At 49.5% G+C, this 21,197-nt stretch overlaps 1 protein-coding gene across 1 annotated transcript in view; it reads left to right on the plus strand.

The window, feature by feature from the left end:
- The first annotated feature begins 6,625 nt into the window (after positions 1-6,625).
- fam107b (family with sequence similarity 107 member B) overlaps positions 6,626-21,197 on the plus strand; it is a 170,004-nt gene continuing 155,432 nt past the window's right edge. The window contains exon 1 of the mRNA XM_070897081.1: positions 6,626-6,724. The gene's annotated coding sequence lies outside the window, so the exon portion shown is untranslated. The remainder of the gene's footprint in view (positions 6,725-21,197) is intronic.

Below are 21,197 nucleotides of genomic sequence, written 5' to 3' on the forward strand. Positions count from 1 at the left end.
TCCAGAGCACCACTGCAGCTTCCCCTCCCCCACTCTCCACTCTCCTGGCTACCATTACCTCCCAATCCCATCACCCACCCTCCCGATCAGATTGTCCCACTCACTTCCCGACCCCTTCCCGGCCGTCCTGCCCCTTCCCAGTTACCCCGTCCCCCCCCCCCCCCCACATCCCGGCCGTCCCCCGTTTCCGGTCCCCTATATAAACTTCCCTGATTTGTGACCCGGACTAGGAATTTGGATTCAATGCATCAGAAGACAGGGGTCGTGTGGAGGTCAGCAAGGATGGACTGATCAATGAGCAAGACTTAGAGCTGGGCAGGAGGTGGGGCTACACAATTTCTGACGTGTTGGAGTTTAATAAAAAATTAATTTCTGAGATGTGGGCGTCGCTGGCAAGGCCGGCATTTATTGCCCATCCCTAATTGCCCCTTGAGAAGGTGGTGGTGAGCCGCCTTCTTGAACCGCTGCAGTCCGTGTGGTGAAGGTGCTCCCACAGTGCTGTTAGGGAGGGAGTTCCAGGATTGTGACCCAGCGACGATGAAGGAACGGCCGATATATTTCCAACTCAGGAGGGTGGTGACTCGGAGGGGAACGTGGAGGTGGTGGTGTTCCCATGCGCCTGCTGCCCTTGTCCTTCTAGGTCCATTAATATACTTCAGGGAGGAAAATTGGCAACACTTACCTGGGCTGGCCGACATGTGACTCCAGGCCCAAAAATTAGGGTCGATGACAAAAAGCTTGGTCAAAGAGGTAGGTTCTAAAGGAGGAGAGAGAGGTAGAGAGGAGGAGAGGTTTAGGGAGGGAGTTCCAGAGCTTGGGGCCTAGGCAACAGAAGGCATGGCCACCGATGGTGGAGTGGTTGAAATTGGGGATGCTCAAGAGGACAGAATTAGAGGAGCACAGAGAGCTCAGTGGGGGGTTGTGGGGCTGGAGGAGATTGCAGAGATAGGGAGGGGGCGAGGCCAGGGAGGGATTTGAAAACGAGGATGAGACTCTTAAAACTGAGGCATTGCTTAACCGGGAGCCAGTGAGCACAGGGGGTGATGGGTGAGTGGGACTGGGTGCGAGTTAGGACACGGGGGCAGTGAGCACAGGGCGTGATGGGTGAGTGGGACTTGGTGCGAGTTAGGACACGAGGCAGTGAGCACAGGGGGTGATGGGTGAGCGGGACTCGGTGCGAGTTAGGACACGGGGCAGCGAGCACAGGGGGTGATGGGTGAGCGAGACTTGGTGCGAGTTAGGACACAGGGCAGCCAATCAGTTGTACCAAAACCTCCACAACAAAGTATAATCGGTTGGAGTTTGTGCAGTATGGACTTCGGGAAGCCAAGAAGGAGGGAGTTGGAGAAGAAATTTCTGGAAGTGATGGAGTGAACATAAGAACATAAGAATTAGAAACAGGAGTAGGCCATCTAGCCCCTCGAGCCTGCTCCGCCATTCAACAAGATCATGGCTGATCTGGCCGTGGACTCAGCTCCACTTACCCGCCCGCTCCCCGTAACCCTTAATTCCCTTATTGGTTAAAAATCTATCTATCTGTGACTTGAATACATTCAATGAGCTAGCCTCACCTGCTTCCTTGGGCAGGGAATTCCACGGATTCACAACCCTCTGGGAGAAGAAATTCCTTCTCAACTCGGTTTTAAATTGGCTCCCCCGTATTTTGAGGCTGTGCCCCCTAGTTCTAGTCTCCCCGACCAGTGGAAACAACCTCTCTGCCTCTATCTTGTCTATCCCTTTCATTATTTTAAATGTTTCTATAAGATCACCCCTCATCGTTCTGAACTCCAACGAGTAAAGACCCAGTCTACTCAATCTATCATCATAAGGTAACCCCCTCATCTCCGGAATCAGCCTAGTGAATCGTCTCTGTACCCCCTCCAAAGCTAGTATATCCTTCCTTAAGTAAGGTGACCAAAACTGCACGCAGTACTCCAGGTGCGGCCTCACCAATACCCTGTACAGTTGCAGCAGGACCTCCCTGCTTTTGTACTCCATGTAGATAAAGATTTCAGCAACAGTGAGGGTGAGGTAAGGGCAGAGGCTGGTGATGGTGCAGAGGTGAGAGTAAGCAGTCTTCTTGATAGACAGGCTGTGGAGATTGAAGCCAAGTTCAGGGGCAGACGGTCACGCACTGAGCAAGCAGCTTGGGCCGATGTTGGAGTCGGGAGCGTGTGTGTTGAGTTTTTGGTGGAAACCGAATAAAGTGGCTTTGGTGTTCCCAGTGTTCAACTGCAGAGAGTTCTGGCCCATCCACAACTTGATAGAATCAGAGAACGGTTACAGCACAGAAGGAGGCCATTCGGCCCGTTGAGCCCGTGCCCACTCTCTGCAAGAGCACCTCAGCCAGTCCCACTCCCCCGCCCTTTCCCCGGGGCCCTGCACATTTTTATCCCTCAGGTACTTATCCAATTCCCTTTTGAAAGCCACGATTGAGTCTGCCTCCACCACCCTCTCAGGCAGCGCATTCCAGATCCTAACCACTCGCTGCGTAAAAGAGGTTTGTGGTCTTTGATGTTGGCAAAGCTGTCCTGACAACTCAACAGTGGCCTGAAGTCAAGGATGGTAGTGGAAAGGGTGGGAAGTATACAGATGGAACTAGAGCCAAGCAAGATATATCCCTTAAACACGTAGGGGTACGAATTCATTTTGACTTGAATAGAACAATTTCCTGGTGAGACCACACCTGGAGTATTGTGTGCAGTTTTGGAACAATAGACTTGCCATAGAGGGAGTGCAACGAAGGTTCACCAGACTGATTCCTGGGATGGGGGGATTGTCCTATGAGGAGAGATTGAACAGACTGGGCCAATATTCTCGAGAGTTTAGAAGAATGAGAGGTGATCTCATTGAAACATACAAAATTCTTACAGGGCTTGACAGGGTTGATGCAGGGAGGATGTTTCCCCCCGGGCTGGAGAGTCTAGAACCAGGGGTCACAGTCTCAGGATAAGGGGTCGGCCATTTAGGACTGAGTTGAGGAGGAATTTCTTCACTCAGAGGGTGGTGAATCTTTGGAATTCTCTGTCCCAGAGGGCTGTGGATGCTGAGTCGTTGAGTATATTCAACACAGAAATCGTTTGGGATACGAACAGTGCAGGAAAGTGGAGTTGAGGTCGAAGATCAGCCGTGATCTTATTAAATGGCGGAGCAGGCTCGAGGGGCCGAATGGCCGACTCCTGCTCCTAATTCTTGTGTTCTTATGTTCAAGACGGATTACTACCCCGTAAACTCAGCATTAAATGTATGGTTGTTGCAACACACTACATTTGCAGTAACCCGATATGGCACGGTTTTACAGACATCCTCACAAAAGCCTTTAGACATTATTGGCACAAAAAAACAATTTAAGGGTAATGTGAACACTTTATTCAGTCCCAGCCGAGTTCAAATGTGCAACCCTTTGGGAATTAACACTTGCATTCATCCTGCCAGCAATGACAGACGCTGTATTCCTCTGATCTGATTGGAACTCCTGCTCAATAGACATTAGAATAAGTGAACTGGAATTGACAGAAGTACAATACGCGTCTGCTCACACTAGAAGCAGATTAACTCTCATACACAGCGAGCTGAGGTGAGACAGACATTTTACACAGGCTTCACTCTACAAACATATTTATTCTCTATCAGACTCTAAATGCTTCCTCTTTCCCCCTTTAACTGCAGAAATTTAAATAATCCTAATATTGGATGAACAATGAAACATTTGCATCATTTAAAATTTAAAAACGCTTAATTTTCATTTGATTTTTCTCAGTGCAGTAAGTACATTGTGATGAACCACAATCAATTTCAAAATTCTCATCCGTGTTTTCAAATCCCTCCATGGCCCTCGCCCCTCCCTATCTCTGTAATCTCCTCCAGCCCCACAACCCCCCCGAGATGTCTGCGCTCCTCTAATTCTGCCCTCCTGAGCATCCCTGATTATAATCGCTCCACCATCGGTGGCCGTGCCTTCTGTTGCCTGGGCCCCAAGCTCTGGAACTCCCTCCCTAAACCTCTCCGCCTCTCTACCTCTTCCACCTCCTTTAAGACGCTCCTTAAAACCCACCTCTTTGATTAAGCTTTTGGTCACCTGCGCTAATTTTTCCTTATGTGGCTCGGTGTCAAATTTTTTGTCCCATAATACTCCTGTGAAGCGCCTTGGGACATTTCACTACGTTATGAACATAAGAATTAGGAGCAAGAGTCGGCCATTCGGCCCCTCGAGCCTGCTCCGCCATTCAATGAGATCATGGCTGATCTCCTACCTCAACTCCACTTTCCTGCACTGTCCCCATATCCCTTGATTCCCTTAATATCCAAAGGCTCTGTATAAATACATTGTTGTTGAAACAGTTCTAATAGTAAAGATAATGAAATAGTTTGAATTTGTGCTTATATTCTCTTTGCTTAAGAAATGTTGCAGTAAATGTGTATATATTGTTCAGCCATCCTCTCCTCTTGTTTAAGAAGGGAGGAGGCCCGGAAGATTATGTCTCATTTTCCTTGCAAAAGCACCACGCAGGTGGCAGGAGTCTAACGGCAGGGATACAGATTGTGCGAGCGACTTTACTGGCATATATTGTTCCCGTTGTGCAAAACAATAACTATTGTTACTCCAGCCTAAAATTATGAAAATGAAGAATTTAATCCAATGTGTTTTAACCCGAATCTCCGAAGAGGACCTTCGAGTGAGATCGACAACTTAATACTAGATTAGGGATTTTAACAAAAGTAAGCTGTTAGTGCTGATATCTGAAATTAAATAAATAGAAAATGTTGGAAATGCACTACGGGCTTGTCAGCCTGTGAAAAAGGAAGACTTACATTTCTATAGCGCCTTTCACTACCACTGGACATCCCAAAGCACTTTACAGCCAATGAAGTACTTTTGGAGTGTAGTCACTGTTGTAATGTGGGAAATGCAGAAGACAATTTGTGCACAGCAAGCTCCCACAAACAGCAATGTGATAATGACCGGATAATCTGTTTTAGTGATGTTGATTGAGGGATAAATATTGGCCCCAGGACACCGGGGATAACTCCCCTGCTCTTCTTTGAATTTGTGCCATGGGATCTTTTACATCCACCTGAGAGAGCAGACGGGGCCTCGGTTTAATGTCTCATCTGAAAGACAGCCCCTCCGACAGTGCAGCGTTCCCTCAGCACTGTCCCTCTGACAGTGCAGCTCTCCCTCGGTACTGCCCCTCCGACAGTGCGGCACTCCCTCAGCACTGCCCCTCCGACAGTGCAGCACTTCCTCAGCACTGCCCCTCCGACAGTGCGGCGCTCCCTCAGTACTGCCCCTCTGACAGTGCGACGCTCCCTCAGTACTGCCCCTCCGACAGTGCGGCGCTCCCTCAGTACTGCCCCTCTGACAGTGCGACGCTCCCTCAGTACTGCCCCTTCGACAGTGCGGCACTCCCTCAGTACTGCCCCTCTGACAATGCGGCGCTCCCTCAGTACTGCCCCTCCGACAGTGCAGCGCTCCCTCAGTACTGCCCCTCTGACAGTGCGGCGCTCCCTCAGTACTGCCCCTCCGACAATGCAGCGCTCCCTCAGTACTGCATTGGGAATGTCAGCTGAGAATTTCGTGCTCAAGTCTCTGCAGTGGGACTTGAACCCACAACCTTCTGACTCAGGGATGAGAGAGTGTGCTGCCCACTGAGCCACAGCTGACACTGCTAAGTATAGGTTGACATTTCAATTGGAATCCTTTAACCAAACATAGGAAGGATCGCAACCCCAAACCTTATCATGTCCTTTTTGTTCGGATGCTAACAGAGTTGCTTTGGATTGACTGAACTTCTTGTATTTATTTTAATGGCAAATTAAGGGCATTTAGTGACTTGAGTCATGCCCACTAGGAATTGTACATCGCACCCTTGCAGCCCACAGCAAGAGGATATTTTCATCTCGGCAGTGAGGCAAGATTCAAACCCACGCCCCAGAGGTGAGAGGGCAGGGTGGGACCTTGCTGTGTACAATGCGTCACCAGTAGACCACAAACATTTAACGTTCCGCTATTTATTTTTAACACACTGTGCAAAAAAAGGACATGCCTGGATATAGCTACTGAGAATGACCAACCCTGCTTATGTGAGTGTGTGCAATTGAGTCTGAAGGAGGGGGCATTGTCTCCGGGATAAAGGTGGGGCATTAGTGGGGCCACCTAGTGGACTACTGTGGTACTGCGACTGCCGATGTATAGTAAGAACACAAGAAATAGGAGCAGGAGTAGGCCATCCGGCCCCTCGAGCCTGCTCCGCCATTTAATACGACCATGGCTGATCATGGACTCAGCTCCACTTTCCCGCCCGATCCCCATATCCCCTGATTCCCTTAATATCCAAAAATCTTTCGATATTTTGAAATGAAGAGGAATTTCTCCACTCAGAGGGTGGTGAATCTTTGGAATTCTCTGCCCCAGAGGCCTGTGGAGGCTCAGTCGCTGAGTATATTCAAGACAGAGATCGATAGATTTTCAGACTCAAGGGAAATTTTTGTGAGTGCGCCACTTAAAGCAGATTGTGAGCTGTAGTACTGAGGCTGCACAACAGGCACATTTATTTCAAGATGTGAAAGGCGCTTGAGGCTCATTTTGTTCCTAACTCTTGTTCTTATTTTCCTTGTCTTTTCTCACCATCTTCTGCGGTTTCTGCGAAGCAGCAGCACTCACGAAACGAGGAGCTATCTACATCGCCAGAGACGCCGGCAAGAGTTAGTGAGCCGTTATCAGGTACAGTGCAACGTACTGTTATTGTCAACTTCCTGTCAAAGTTGCTTCATTGAGTGCTTGTAACCCGCAGTTAGTCCAACACGTTGCTTCCTCCGTGGCTAATCGCTCGGGGTGTATTGATTAGCGATATCTTATCTGGAACTGTGCATTGTGAATTCTCCCAGAGCGGAAGTTTGGAAGACACGGTAATCTCTCGAGGGCCTGGTTAGTTTCAGGGCTTCCCTCCTCTAACTGAGGGCTAGAATTTCCATAAAACCCACCACCATCGGATTGCCGCCCAAAAAGATCGCTAAGATTCTGAAATTAATGCTGGCGAAAAACTGCACAAAAATAAGAAAAAGTACCGTCTGGCGAGAAAATGGATCTTACATGCGATCTTGGGCAGTTCTTAAATCAAAAAGGGCGCTAATTACTCAAATTTAGACCGAGGCTGTGGTTGGGCCTAGGGAGAGGGAAAACACACAAAATATTTTTCCCAAGAAACAAAAAAATAAAAAAATCAGACAACTTTCTCAAGACCCTTTTTAACTTAATCGCTGTAAAAGAATTTTAAAAGAATTATTTAAAAAAAACCCCTTTAACTTGCCTTTCTGTGCCGGGCTCCTTACCGACCGCCCAGCTCCGGCTGATTTTCGTGGGCGGTTTTTTGACCGTACCCACGGGTTGCCGCTGAGCCCAAATCTGGGCGGTGTACGCTGGCAGCACGCTCCCCAGCGGTATTTCTAAACCGCCGACGGAGCTCTTTGTGAGATGGAGTGGGAATGTTCGCCGGGTGGTTTTCCACCAAAAGCGAGCAAGACCGCCGAGAAAGCCGGCGGAAACAGAGTGAGGATTCTAGCCCTCAGTTATAGGCTTAGCCGACCACTTCAACTTGTTTGACTTTGTTTCCAGGGGGCGGGGCAGGGGGGGGGAGAACCCCTGTGGAGATTCAACCCCTCAGTGTTTTAGTTTCTCAATTGGAAACTAGCTGCTTTTCGAGGGCGCAAGAGAGAAGGGATTTAAGGGATATGGTGAGAAGGCAGGTAGGATGGCGCTGAGATCAGCCAGACTTGTTTTGGGCCAATTGGCTTTCTCCTGCAGTGTCAGCTGTGGCTCAGGGGGCAGCACTCTCCACTGAGTCAGCCGGTTGTGGGCTGCCACTCCAGTACTGTATAACGGAGCGCCGCACTGTCGGAGGGGCAGTACTGAGGGAGTGCCGCACTGTCGGAGGGGCAGTACTGAGGGAGCGCCGCACTGTCGGAGGGGCAGTACTGAGGGAGAGCCGCACTGTCGGAGGGGCAGTACTGAGGGAGTGCCGCACTGTCGGAGGGGCAGTGCTGAGGGAGTGCCGCACTGTCGGAGGGGCAGTACTGAGGGAGTGCTGCACTGTCGGAAGGGCAGTACTGAGGGAGCGCTGCACTGTCAGAAGGGCAATGCTAAGGGAACGCCGCACTGTCAGAGGGGCAATACTGAGGGAGCGCTGCACTGTCGGAAGGGCAATACTGAGGGAGTGCTGCACTGTCGGAAGGGCAGTACTGAGGGAGCGCTGCAATGTCGAAGAGGCAGTACTGAGGGAGAGCCGCACTGTCGGAGGTGCCGTCTTTTGGATGAGTCATTAAACCAAGACCCCGTCTGCTCTCTCAGGTGGAGATAAAAGATCCCATGGGCAGTATTTTGAAGAAGAGCAGAGGAGTTATCCCTGGTGTCCTGGGACCAATATTTATCCCTCAATCAACATCACTAATATTATGTCTGTAATGTACTTATGAATGACTCCACGAGGCAGTGTGTTGTACTCAAACTGTAGTGACCTTGGTCCTTTATTCGTAACTCCAGAGTGAGGCACGAGCATGGTGGGCAGCCTTTTATACTGGGCCCTGCCATCAGGGCAGGAAACCCTGGTCTCCACCAGTTGCACCCTCTAGTGGTGCCAGCATGTACATACACAGTGTAAACCTTATTGATAGTACATCAGGTAACAAGTCTCCATCTTATGCAACTATACTGTGACTACACAGAGAGTATATCAATAGTCTGCATACACAACAACTAAAACAGATTGTCTGGTCATTATCACATTGCTGTTTGTGGGAGCTGGCTGTGCACCTATTGGCTGCTGCATTTCCCACATTACAACAGTGACGACACTTTAAAAATTACTTCATTGGCTGCAATCCGCTTTAGGACGTTCGATGGTTGTGAAAGGCGCTATATAAATGCAAGTCTTTCTTTTTTTAAAAGGTTCCTCTGTTTTGTTTGCAGTTGCATTAGTTGCGTTTGTCTGCTGCTGTTCATTTAAAACATGATTTTATATTTGCTTATTGTAAAAAATGACTTTCTCAGTAAGTGATTTAACACGTTTCGCAAAGGTCTGACTCTCTTTAATTGGATCAGAAGAGGCCTATTGTCAAGGAGAGCCGGTTTATTATATTGACCTGGAAAGCCACAGAGATTATTGCTGCACACACCTGGGCTCTCACTTTAGTAGAACCCAGATACTGGCGCAAATATCACAACCGGCCTCACCCCACAGCGGGAATTAAAGTCAAATCAAAACGTTTAGCACCATGAGATGGATTTGGGGGCAGAAAATAGTTAGAACCATAGAATCATAGAATGGTTACAGCACAGAAGGAGGCCATTTGGCCCATCGAGCCCGTGCCGGCTCTCTGCAAGAGCCCCTCAGCCAGTCCCCCTCCCACGCCCTTTCCCCGTAGCCCTGCAAAATAAAATTTCCTTCAGGTACTTATCCAACTCCCTTTTGAAAGCCACGATTGAGTCTGCCTCCACCGCCCTCTCAGGCAGCGCATTCCAGATCCTAACCACTCGCTGTGTAAAAACGTTTTCCCTCATATCGCCTTTGGTTCTTCTGCCAATCACCTTAAATCTGTGCCCTCTGGTTCCCGACCCTTCCACCAATGGGAACAGTTTCTCTCGATCTACTCTGTCCAGACCCCTCATGATTTTGAACACCTCGATCAAATCTCCTCTCAACCTTCTCTGCTCCAAGGAGAACAATCCCAGCTTCTCCAGTCTCTCCACGTAACTGAAGTCCCTCATCCCTGGAACCATTCTCGTCAATCTTTTCTGCTCCCTCTCTAAGGCCTTCACATCCTTCCTAAAGTGCGGTGCCCAGAATTGGACACAATACTCCAGTTGAGGCTGAGCCAGTGTTTGATACAGGTTCATCATAACTTCCCTAGTTAAGAGAGTTAGAAAAGATGATTAACATTTTCAGGTGAGGGGCCTCGATAATATTGGTAAAGCGGGTGAATGTCTATGTATCTCCTGATCCTCCACCGTAACTTTGGAGGAAAAGCCACAGAAACCCTTGGATAGGCTGGGGTTGTTTTCTTTGGAACAGAGGACGCTGAGGGGAAATCTTATTGAGGTGTATAAAATTATGAGGGGCCTGGATAGAGTGGATAGGAAGGACCTATTTCCCTTGGCAGAGGGGTCAATAACCAGGGGGCATTGATTTAAAGTAATTGGTAGAAGGTTTAGAGGGGATTTGAGGGGAAATGTCTTCACCCAGAGGGTGGTGGGGGTCTGGAACTCACGGCCTGAAAGGGTGGTAGAGGCAGAAACCCTCACCACATTTAAAAAGTACCTGGATGTGCACTTGAGGTGCCGTAACCTACAGAGCTACGGACCCAGAGCTGGAAAGTGGGATTAGGCTGGGTAGCTCTTTGTCGGCCGGCACAGACACGATGGGCCGAATGGCCTCCTTCCATGCTGTAAATTTTGATGATTCTATGAAAACGGAGTAAATGGTTTTTATGTCATTTTCCCCGGGATTTTACGGGTCTTCCGCAAAGTTACAACAGATGAGCGGAAGAAACTCCTGGGGAAATTCGCCCCCAAAATCAATCCCACGATAATACTTACCGCCAAGGCTCAGACACGATGAATGACCCCAACAGAAGAGGAGGGAAGGAAATTTCCCAGCAAAAAGAACCTGATTGTTGCTGTCATTTGTGGGCTTTAGTAGGCCGGGGAGCAGACCTGGGAGTGGAAGGAGCAGTGTGGCGGTGTACCACTCCAGGGAGCAGCACGTGCTGGAGCAGGAGAGCAACGCCAGTGAAAAGGGACGTCATCAAGGTCCAGGTCGGTGATTGGAGCGTGGGCAGGTACAGCAGGAGCGGCGAGGTCGGGGCGAAGGAGCGGCGAGAGATTGTGGAGGGATGTAATCGGGGCCCAGAAGAGCCGAGGGCCCCAGGGGCAGCACGGGCCCAGCCCACACTGCGATATGTGCGCGCGCTCGATCTGTGCAGCAGAGCTGGTCTCCAGTCGTCCTGGTTAACCCTTGCCACTGGACCAAGACCTCGCTCTGTCAAGCCCGTGTGGTGGCTGGTGTGCAACGGTCACCCCACGTTAAAATATCCACACACAGGCATCTTCCACCCTTCAACTGGAGTTCAGGATCTGGAACATCGGGTCCTTCATTGAAACATCTGTGAACTCTTGTGGAAGCAAGTCATCCTTCGAGGGACTGCCTATGATTAGTAGAAATGTATCTACATGCAGTTAGTTATTCCTGGGCTCAGCCAACAACAGTGGGCTGAGGAATCAGATTTCTCAAAGTTACACCACCTCAGGTATGAAGCGGGTAACTCCCCAACCTAGCAATCCTCCCTTGACGATGCTTCAACATGAGGCATCCTTCAGCCAGTTCCACCTGATATACCTGGTCCTCTCCATCTGGGGGCAGTGTTGTTAGATTAATCAGTGTCAGGCAGAGCTAAGTGTATCGACAGCTATCAGAGCTCACGGCCAATCTGAACACATTGCAACCCCGGAGAACTGCTGAAAATGTGCAAATATCAGCACAATGCACAATAAACAGTTACTGAACATAGACAGCACCGAGGCAGCTGAGCTTCCGATAAATAAACCTCTCGCAGGGTCGTATGTTGTGTTTATATCACAATTTTGCTTCAACCAGAGGCAACAGGAGGAAATATCATTTTACGCAGCGAGTGGTGAGGATTTGGAACGCGCTGCGCTGCAAAAGGGAATTGGATCAATACTCAAAGGAGATAAAATTGCAAGGATAATAATCCAGAGACGTGAGTTCAAATCCCACCACGGCAGCTGGGGAATTTAAATTCAATTAATTAAATAAACCTGGAATAAAAAGCCAGTATCAGTAACGGTGACCATGAAACTACCGGATTGTCGTAAAAACCCATCTGGTTCACTGGTGTCCTTTAGGGAAGGAAATCTGCCGCCCTTACCCGGTCTGGTTTATATGTGACTCCAGACCCACAGCAATGTGGTTGACTCTTAACTGCTCTCTGGAATGACCCAGCGAGACACTCAGTCGTACCAAACTGCTACGACAAAGTTAGCACTGTGTGAGCACCTTCACCACACGGACTGCAGCGGTTCAAGAAGGCGGCTCACCACCACCTTCTCAAGGGGCAATTAGGGATGGGCAATAAATGCCGGCCTTGCCAGCAACGTCCACATCCCAGGAACGAATAAAAGATGAGTGAGAGACACAACAGTACAGGCAAGTAGCACCGAGAGAAGGTCTTTCGGTCGATCCATCTTTCTCCATCGTTTGGGTCCACTGCCTCTCCCAGGAGATCACATGACTCTGGTTGGGGTGGAGCGTAGAATGTTTCGCTGCAAGGGATGTCGCAGTTGTGTGGGGCAGACTGGTTGGGCTGGGTGCTTTTTACCTTTCCGTCATTGTTCATAGGTTTATATGTAACCTTCAGGGCTGCTGACCGAGGGCCGTGCGGCTCTTTGTCGGCCGGCGTGGACACGATGGGCCGGAATGGCCTCCTAAGGCCTTCACATCCTTCCTAAAGTGCGGTGCCCAGAATTGGACACAGTACTCCAGTTGAGGACGAACCAATGTTTTATAAAGTTCATCATAACTCCCTTTGTGAAGCCCAGGATCCTGTAAGCTTTTTTAACTACTTTCTCAACCTGCCCTGCCATCTTCAAATATTTGTGCCCATATACCCCCAGGTCTCTCTGTTCATGCACCCCCTTTAGGATTGTAGCCTTTAGTTTATATTGCCTCCAAAATGTATCACTTCACACTTTTCTGCGTTAAATTTCATCTGCCACATGTCTGTCCATTCCACCAGTCTGTCGATGTCCTCTTGAAGCCTATCACTCTCTTCCTCACTGTTCATTCTACTGCCAAGTCTTGGAATTCCAAAAATGAGGGGCCTAATGTCTTATTTAGGACCCCTCCGGGAAATAGGGCTGCCCTGAGCGGAGCTGGGTGGGGTGTGCCAGTGGGGGGGGGGGGGGGGGGGGGAAGGGAGGGGTGGAGGAGGGGGGGGGGAGAGGGCAGGGGAGGGGGGTGGGGCGGGCTGGGGGGGCGGGGGGGAGGTGGACCGCGGGAGGGGGTAGGGGAGGGGATGGCGGGAGGGGTTGGGGCGAGGGCGTGGGAGAGGGGGTTGGTGGAGCGGGGGAAGGGGCAGGGGACAATGGAAGGGGCAAGGACGGGGGTGGGGGAGGGGTGGGAGAGGGGGAGGGGGAAGGGGAGGGGGGAAGGAGTGGGTGAGGGGGTGGGGGAGGGGGTGGGGGCAGTCCTGCTCCGCTCACATTGCCCAGGTGTAGATGCGGCTGAGCAAGCTGTCATCACCAAAAGGTAAGTTTCTGTTTTTACATGTGGGTACTCCTGCTCCCTCCGGCCCTGCAACACTCCCGAGGTCCGCAATCGGCCTGCATCCGGCCTCCCTCTGATGGGCCGAATGGCCTCCTTTTGTGCTGTACTATTCTATATGCAATGTACGCACTGTGAGAATGCTCACAGGTTTGTGGAGCTGTTGAGTTGGGAGTGGCTTAACCAGTCATGTGATGTTCACAAGACTCAATAAAACCCCAGCCAGTTGGGTTCAGGGGATGCACGATGGGGCAGGTGGTTGTGAGCCTGGTGGATGAACTGGTAATGTGTCGTGTGATTGTTAAACCTTTGCTAATAAACCAACTGGTTCTCAGAAACATAGAAACTTAGAAACATAGAAAATAGGTGCAGGAGTAGGCCATTCGGCCCTTCGAGCCTACACCGCCATTCAATGAGTTCATGGCTGAACATGCAACTTCAGTACCCCATTCCTGCTTTCTCGCCATACCCCTTGATTCCCCCTAGTAGTAAGGACTACATCTAACTCCTTTTTGAATATATTTAGTGAATTGGCCTCAACAACTTTCTGTGATAGAGAATTCCACAGGTTCACCACTCTCTGGGTGAAGAAGTTTCTCCTCATCTCGGTCCTAAATGGCTTACCCCTTATCCTTAGACTGTGACCCCTGGTTCTGGACTTCCCCAACATTGGGAACATTCTTCCTGCATCTAACCTGTCTAAACCCATCAGAATTTTAAATGTTTCTATGTGATCCCCTCTCATTTTTCTGAACTCCAGTGAATACAAGCCCAGTTGATCCAGTCTTTCTTGAAATGTCATTCCCGCCATCCCGGGAATCAGTCTGGTGAACCTTCGCTGCACTCCCTCAATAGCAAGAATGTCCTTCCTCAAGTTAGGAGACCAAAACTGTACACAATACTCCAGGTGTGGCCTCACCAAGGCCCTGTACAACTGTAGTAACATCTCCCTGCCCCTGTACTCAAATCCCCTCGCTATGAAGGCCAACATGCCATTTGCTTTCTTAACTGCCTGTTGTACCTGTATGCCAACCTTCAATGACTGATGTACCATGACACCCAGGTCTCGTTGCACCTCCCCTTTTCCTAATCTGTCACCATTCAGATAATAATCTGTCTCTCTGTTTTTACCACCAAAGTGGATAACCTCACATTTATGAGGTTATACTATATCTTCATCTGCCATGCATTATACTTCATCTGCCATGCATTTGCCCACTCACCTAATCTATCCAAGTCACTCTGCAGCCTCATAGCATCCTCCTCGCAGCTCACACTGCCACCCAACTTAGTGTCATTCGCAAATTTGGAGATACTACATTTAATCCCCTCGTCTATATCATTAATGTACAATGTAAACAGCTGGGGCCCCAGCACAGAACCTTGCGGTACCCCACTAGTCACTGCCTGCCATTCTGAAAAGTACCCATTTACTCCTACTCTTTGCTTTCTGTCTGCCAACCAGTTCTCAATCCATGTCAGCACACTACCCCCAATTCCATGTGCTTTAACTTTGCACATTAATCTCTTGTGTGGGACTTTTTCGAAAGCCTTCTGAAAGTCCAAATATACCACATTAACTGGTTCTCCCTTGTCCACTCTACTGGAAACATCCTCAAAAAATTCCAGAAGATTTGTCAAGCATGATTTCCCTTTCACAAATCCATGCTGACTTGGACCTATCATGCCACCTCTTTCCAAATGCGCTGCTATGACATCCTTAATAATTGATTCTTAATAGCAATGTGTTGCTAGAATTCTTAAGCAAAGAACCCATGAAGCAAACATTGCAAAGTGATTCTATGATGAGAAACATTTCGCAGTTATTATGCCAGGCACGTGGATCAGAATGTTGCAGAGTGTGGTTTGCACCACACAGACTCTGCCATGGAACGGTGGAAAGGAGGCGAGTGAGAACAGAGCAAGCCAGGGAGAATCTGACTCAAGTTTAACTTCCTTCCCTTCCTGTCAGCAGCTTTTGGCTCACTGCCTGGGCTTCCCCATTGAAACGTGGCTGAGAGCCAACGTGGGAACTCTCAGGCATGTGTGTGTGTGTGTGTGTGTGTGTGTGTGTGTGTGTGAATGTGTGTGAGTGGAGTGTGAGTGTGTGTGAGTGGAGTTGTGTGTGTGTGAGTGCGTGTATGTGAGTTGTGTGTGTTGTGTGAGTGGAGTTCTGTGTGTGTGAGTGGAGTGTGTGTGAGTGGAGTGTGTGTGAGTGAGTGTGTGTGTGTGAGTTGTGTGTGTGCGTGTGTGAATTGTGTGAGTGGGGTGTGTGTGTGTGAGTGGAGTGTGTGAGTGAGTGTGTGTGTGAGTGAGTGTGTGTGTCTGAGTGAGTGTGTGCGAGTGGAGTGTGTGAGTGAGTGTGTGTCTGTGTGAGTGGAGTGTGTGTGTGTGTGAGTGAGTGAGTGTGAGTGGAGTTGTGTGTGTGTGAGTGTGTGTATGTGAGTTGTGTGTGTTGTGTGAGTGGAGTTCTGTGTGTGTGAGTGGAGTGTGTGTGAGTGGAGTGTGTGTGAGTGAGTGTGTGTGTGTGAGTTGTGTGTGTGCGTGTGTGAGTTGTGTGAGTGGGGTGTGTGTGTGTGAGTGGAGTGTGTGAGTGAGTGTGTGTGTGAGTGAGTGAGTGTGTGTGTGTGAGTGGAGTGTGTGTGAGTGGAGTGTGTGTGAGTGGAGTGTGTGTGTGAGTGTGTGTGTGTGAGTGAGTGTCTGAGTGAGTGTGTGTGAGTGGAGTGCGTGTGTGAGTGAGTGAGTGTGTGTGTGTGAGTGAGTGTGTGTCTGAGTGAATGTGTGTGTCTGAGTGAGTGTGTGAGTGGAGTGTGTGAGTGTGTGTCTGAGTGAGTGTGTGAGTGGAGTGTGTGTGTGTGTGAGTGAGTGTGTGTCTGAGTGAATGTGTGAGTGGAGTGAGTGAGTGTGTGTGAGTGAGTGTGTGTCTGAGTGAATGTGTGTGTCTGAGTGAGTGTGTGAGTGGAGTGTGTGAGTGTGTGTCTGAGTGAGTGTGTGAGTGGAGTGTGAGTGTGTGTGAGTGAGTGTGTGTCTGAGTGAATGTGTGTGTCTGAGTGAGTGTGTGAGTGGAGTGTGTGAGTGTGTGTCTGAGTGAGTGTGTGAGTGGAGTGTGAGTGTGTGTGAGTGAGTGTGTGTCTGAGTGAATGTGTGTGAGAGCGAGCCCTGGTTGCGATTGTCGGCTGATTATTCAATCCTGTGACCAGCTGATGTTTCTTCCAGTTAAATGTTGTGAACAACAACTTGTATTTATATAGCACCTTTAAGGTAGTGAAACATACCAAGGCACTTCAGAGGAGTATTATGAGATAAAAAATTTGACATCGAGCTGCATGAGTAGAAATTAGCGCAGGTGACCAAGAGGTAGGTTTTAAAGAGCATCTTGAAGGAGGAGAGAGAGGTAGAGAGGCGGAGAGGTTTAGGGAGGGAGTTCCAGAGCTTGGGGCCCAGGCAACAGAAGGCACGGCCACCGATGGTGGAGCGATTATAATCAGGGATGCTCAGGAGGGCAGAATTAGAGGGGCGCAGACATCTCGGGGGGTTGTGGGGCTGGAGGGGATTACAGAGATAGGGAGGGGCGAGGGCCATGGAGGGATTTGAAAACACGGATGAGAATTTTAAAATCGAGGCGTTGCTTAACATACTCAATAAAATAATATTACACCAATGAGCATGAGCATACATTACTCGGTTTTTCTGGGACTAATAGTTGCCAGCAGTAACACACCATTCCGTTTATCATACTCCTATTTACATCAACGGATGCATCTCCCTCTTGATGAATTTGAGGACCTGACATGAATGAGAATGATAACATCATGGTATGACTCTGAACCTGTCAGATAACAATTCATTTGGCGAGATGGGGCCATGGGCGGGATTTTCGGCGTTGCTGATTTCGGGCGGTAATGGCGGCGGGGCGGTAAAGTTAGCGCCCGGGAAAAGTTTGCGGCTCAGTCAGCAAAATTCACCCACTGGGCCCTGAGTGTGGGGCGGGGCGCGAAGGGAGGGGTTACACACCTCTCTCGGGGCGCTAGGCCGGCTGAGCATGGGACAATCCCGAGCTAAAGAGCCGGCCTGGGAGCGCCCTGAGGGGCCTCGGGGGGCGGGGGAGGCGGGGGAACCTGAAAAGACCCACCAAAAACATTCCCACCACAACATAAATCGTAAAAAAAATAAAATACAAACCACTCACACTTACCTGAGGTGGCCATTACTGACCTCAGTGCAGTCGCTGCCGCTCGGTCCGCCCGCTTTCACAGGCGTTCCCACCAGGGGGCGCTACGGATCGGGCGGGAGGCAAAAATCGAGCCGGCGGCACAACCAGCGGGCGTTGCCCACCGGCTCGCCTCTCCCGGGCGGCAGTGCCCCGCGCCTCGCCGAAACCGGCGGCCCCGAAAACCCCCGCGGGACGCTGGGAGCTGGCCGCCCGCCCGGAGCTGCTCACCGCCGCCACTGCCGCCCCTCCGGGGCGTTGAGAGGGGCAGCAGATGACCGAGAAACCCAGCCCCGCGTCTCTCTCCATCATGGCACGTCGAGTCGCTGAGTTTTCAGAGGCAGGAGTCCAGCGCCAGGATCTCCAGCGGATTGAGCTGACGATCGTATCCAGGGGCGACGTGGGGCGATAGTTACCAGCGGGATGAGCTGACGGTCGTATCCAGGGGCGACATGGGGCGATGGTTACCAGCGGGATGAGCTAACGATCGTATCCAGGGGCGACGTGGGGCGATGGTTACCAGCGGGATGAGCTAACGATCGTATCCAGGGGCGACGTGGGGCGATAGTTACCAGCGGGATGAGCTAACGATCGTATCCAGGGGCGACATGGGGCGATGTTTACCAGCGGATTGAGCTGACGATCGTATCCAGGGGCGACGTGGGGCGATAGTTACCAGCGGGATGAGCTAACGATCGTATCCAGGGGCGACGTGGGGCGATAGTTACCAGCGGGATGAGCTAACGATCGTATCCAGGGGCGACGTGGGGCGATGTTTACCAGCGGATTGAGCTGACGATCGTATCCAGGGGCGACGTGGGGCGATAGTTACCAGGCGCAAAGCCTGTCTCCGACGGTTCAGTCAACATGTTGTACATCTGCGAGCGCCTGTTTTCAGAGTTAGGTTCTCTGTAAGGAAGATCACTGGCGTTCCTGCACAACATCAAATTAAAAAATGGAGACACTAAAATCCAAAATAATAATTAATTGTACATCTGCGCTCCTTTTCAAACTCAGTTATCACTACTTCTGGTTCTGACATCTAAAGCAGATTATAAGGTTTGTTTTATCAACAGCCTGTAGCTTACATAGCATTAAACAGATTCCAGAAATACGCAGCTTTAATGTGATCTAAAAACCTCGCCCAGGGTTATCCCATAAGATGTCTATCCGGACCTGAATAATTAATCGTTTGAAAAGCAACATTACTAAATTGAGAGTGTACAGAAGTGTTTATACTAAAATATCCCCGTCACTGCCAGAGACATCTCAAAAGGTACAGAAAATAATCTAAAAGGCTAATATGAATGCTAGCCTTTATATCTAGAGAACTAGAATACATAAGAACATAAGAACGTAAGAAATAGGAGCAGGAGTCGGCCATACCCCTCGAGCCTGCTCCACCATTCAATAAGATCTGATCATGGACTCAGCTCCACTTCCCCGCCCGCTCCCCGTAACCCCTTATCCTCTTATCGTTTAATAAACTGTTTATTTCTGTCTTAAATTTAATTAATGTCCCAGCTTCCACTGCTCTCTAAGGCAGCGAATTCCACAGATTTACAACACTCTGAGAGAAGAAATTTCTCCTCATCTCTGTTTTAAATGGGCAGCCCCTTATTCTAAGATTATGCCCTCTAGTTCTAGTCTCCCCCATCAGTGGAAACATCCTCTCTGCATCCACCTTGTCAAGCCCTCTCATACGTTTCGATAAGATCACCTCTCATTCTTCTGAATTCCAATGAGTAAAGGCCCAACCTACTCAACCTTTCCTCATAAGTCAACCCCCTCATCCCCGGAATCAACCGAGTGAACCTTCTCTGAACAGCCTCTAAATCAAGTATATCCTTTCGTAAATATGGAAACCAAAACTGCATGCAGTATTCCAGGTGTGGCCTCACCAATACCTTATATAACTGTAACAAGACTTCCCTGCTTTCATCCTCTTTGCAATAAAGGCCAAGATTCCATTTGCCTTCCTGATCACTTGCTGTACCTGCATACTATCCTTTTGCATTTCATGCACAAGTACCCCCAGGTCCCACTGTACTGCGGCACTTTGCAATTTTTCTCCATTTAAATAATAACTTGCTCTTTGATTTTTTTCTGCCAAAGTGCATGACCTCACACTTTCCAACATTATACTCCACCTGCCAAATTTTTGCCCACACACTTAGCCTGTCTATGTCCTACAAGGGGGTAGAAGTTATGTTGCAGCTGTACAAAGCCAGGGTTAGACCAAACCTGGAGCACTGTGAGCAGTTCCGGGCACCACACCTGGAGCACTGTGAGCAGTTCCGGGCACCACACCTTAGGGAGGATATATTGGCCTTGGAGGGAGTGCAGTGTGGGTTTACCAGAATAATACCCGGGCTCCAAGGGTTAAGTTACGAGGAGAGATTACACAAACTGGGGTTGTCTTTCCTAGAATGTAGAAGGTTAAGGGGTGATCTGCTCGAAGTTTTCAGGATATTGAGGGGAACGGATAGGGTAGATCGAGAGAAAGGATTGCCGCTGGTTGGGGAGTCTGGGACTAAGGGCATAGTCGAAAAATTAGAGCCAGACCTTTCAGGAGTGAAATCAGGAAACACTTCTACACACACAGGGTGGGAGAAGTTTGGAACTCTCTCCCGCAAATGGCAATTGATGCTAGATCAATTGTTAATTTTAAATCTAAGATTGATAGATTTTTGTTAACCAAAGGTATTAAGGAATTATGGGCCAAAGGTGGGTATGTGGAGTTAGGTCACAGATCAGATTGGATAGGCTGGGATTATTTTCCTTGGAACAGAGGAGGCTGAGGGGAGATTTAATTGAGGTGCATAAAATTATGAGGGGCCCAAATAGAGTGGATAGGAAGGACCTATTTCCCTCAGCAGAGGGGTCAATAACCAGGGGGCATAAATTTAAAGTCATTGGTAGAAGGATTAGAGGGGAGATGAGGAAAGATTATTTCACCCAGAGGGTGGTGGGGGTCTGGAACTCACGGCTTGAAAGGGTGGTAGAGGCAGAAACCCTCACCACATTTAAAAAGTACTTGGAGGTGCACCTGAAGTGCCGTAACCTACAGGGCTACGGACCCAGAGCTGGAAAGTGGGATTAGGCTGGGTAGCTCTTTGTCGGCCGGCACGGACACGATGGGCCGAATGGCCTCCTTCTGTATTGTAATTTTTCTATGATTCTATGATCAGCCAGGATCTCATTGAATGGTGGAACAGGCTCGCGGAGCTGAATGGCCTCCTCCTGTTCCTATGCTCCCTTGTTCCTAAAGCGGATCGTTCGATTGAGAGCAAGATGGCTGTTAAAGGTGCAAGAAGCAGCCTCTCAAGCAATCGTTTACTGAGGGTACGCAGAACAGAAAGATAAAGGATCACTGGAATAAACTGAGTAAATTCTCCTCAAGGTCAGTCAGTTGTAAAATATTGTCCGTGTAAAGGGACCATGGCAGTTCTATGGCTTTATTTATAGTTTACACAGTAATTCATTTTTACTCCAAAGCAGCCGAACTCTGGGTCTGCAATAAACTGTCGCCGCGGCCAGCATTCAGACCCCGGTCTGTGCTGGGCTCGGCTGACCATTGCTGGGCCTACAGTAGGGGAGAGACATAAAGCCCCCTGAGATCGCGAGGGAAAACACCCAATCACTCGTCCCAC

Source organism: Pristiophorus japonicus, chromosome 13, assembly GCF_044704955.1.
Source record: "Pristiophorus japonicus isolate sPriJap1 chromosome 13, sPriJap1.hap1, whole genome shotgun sequence".
Taxonomy (NCBI): Eukaryota; Metazoa; Chordata; class Chondrichthyes; family Pristiophoridae; genus Pristiophorus; species Pristiophorus japonicus.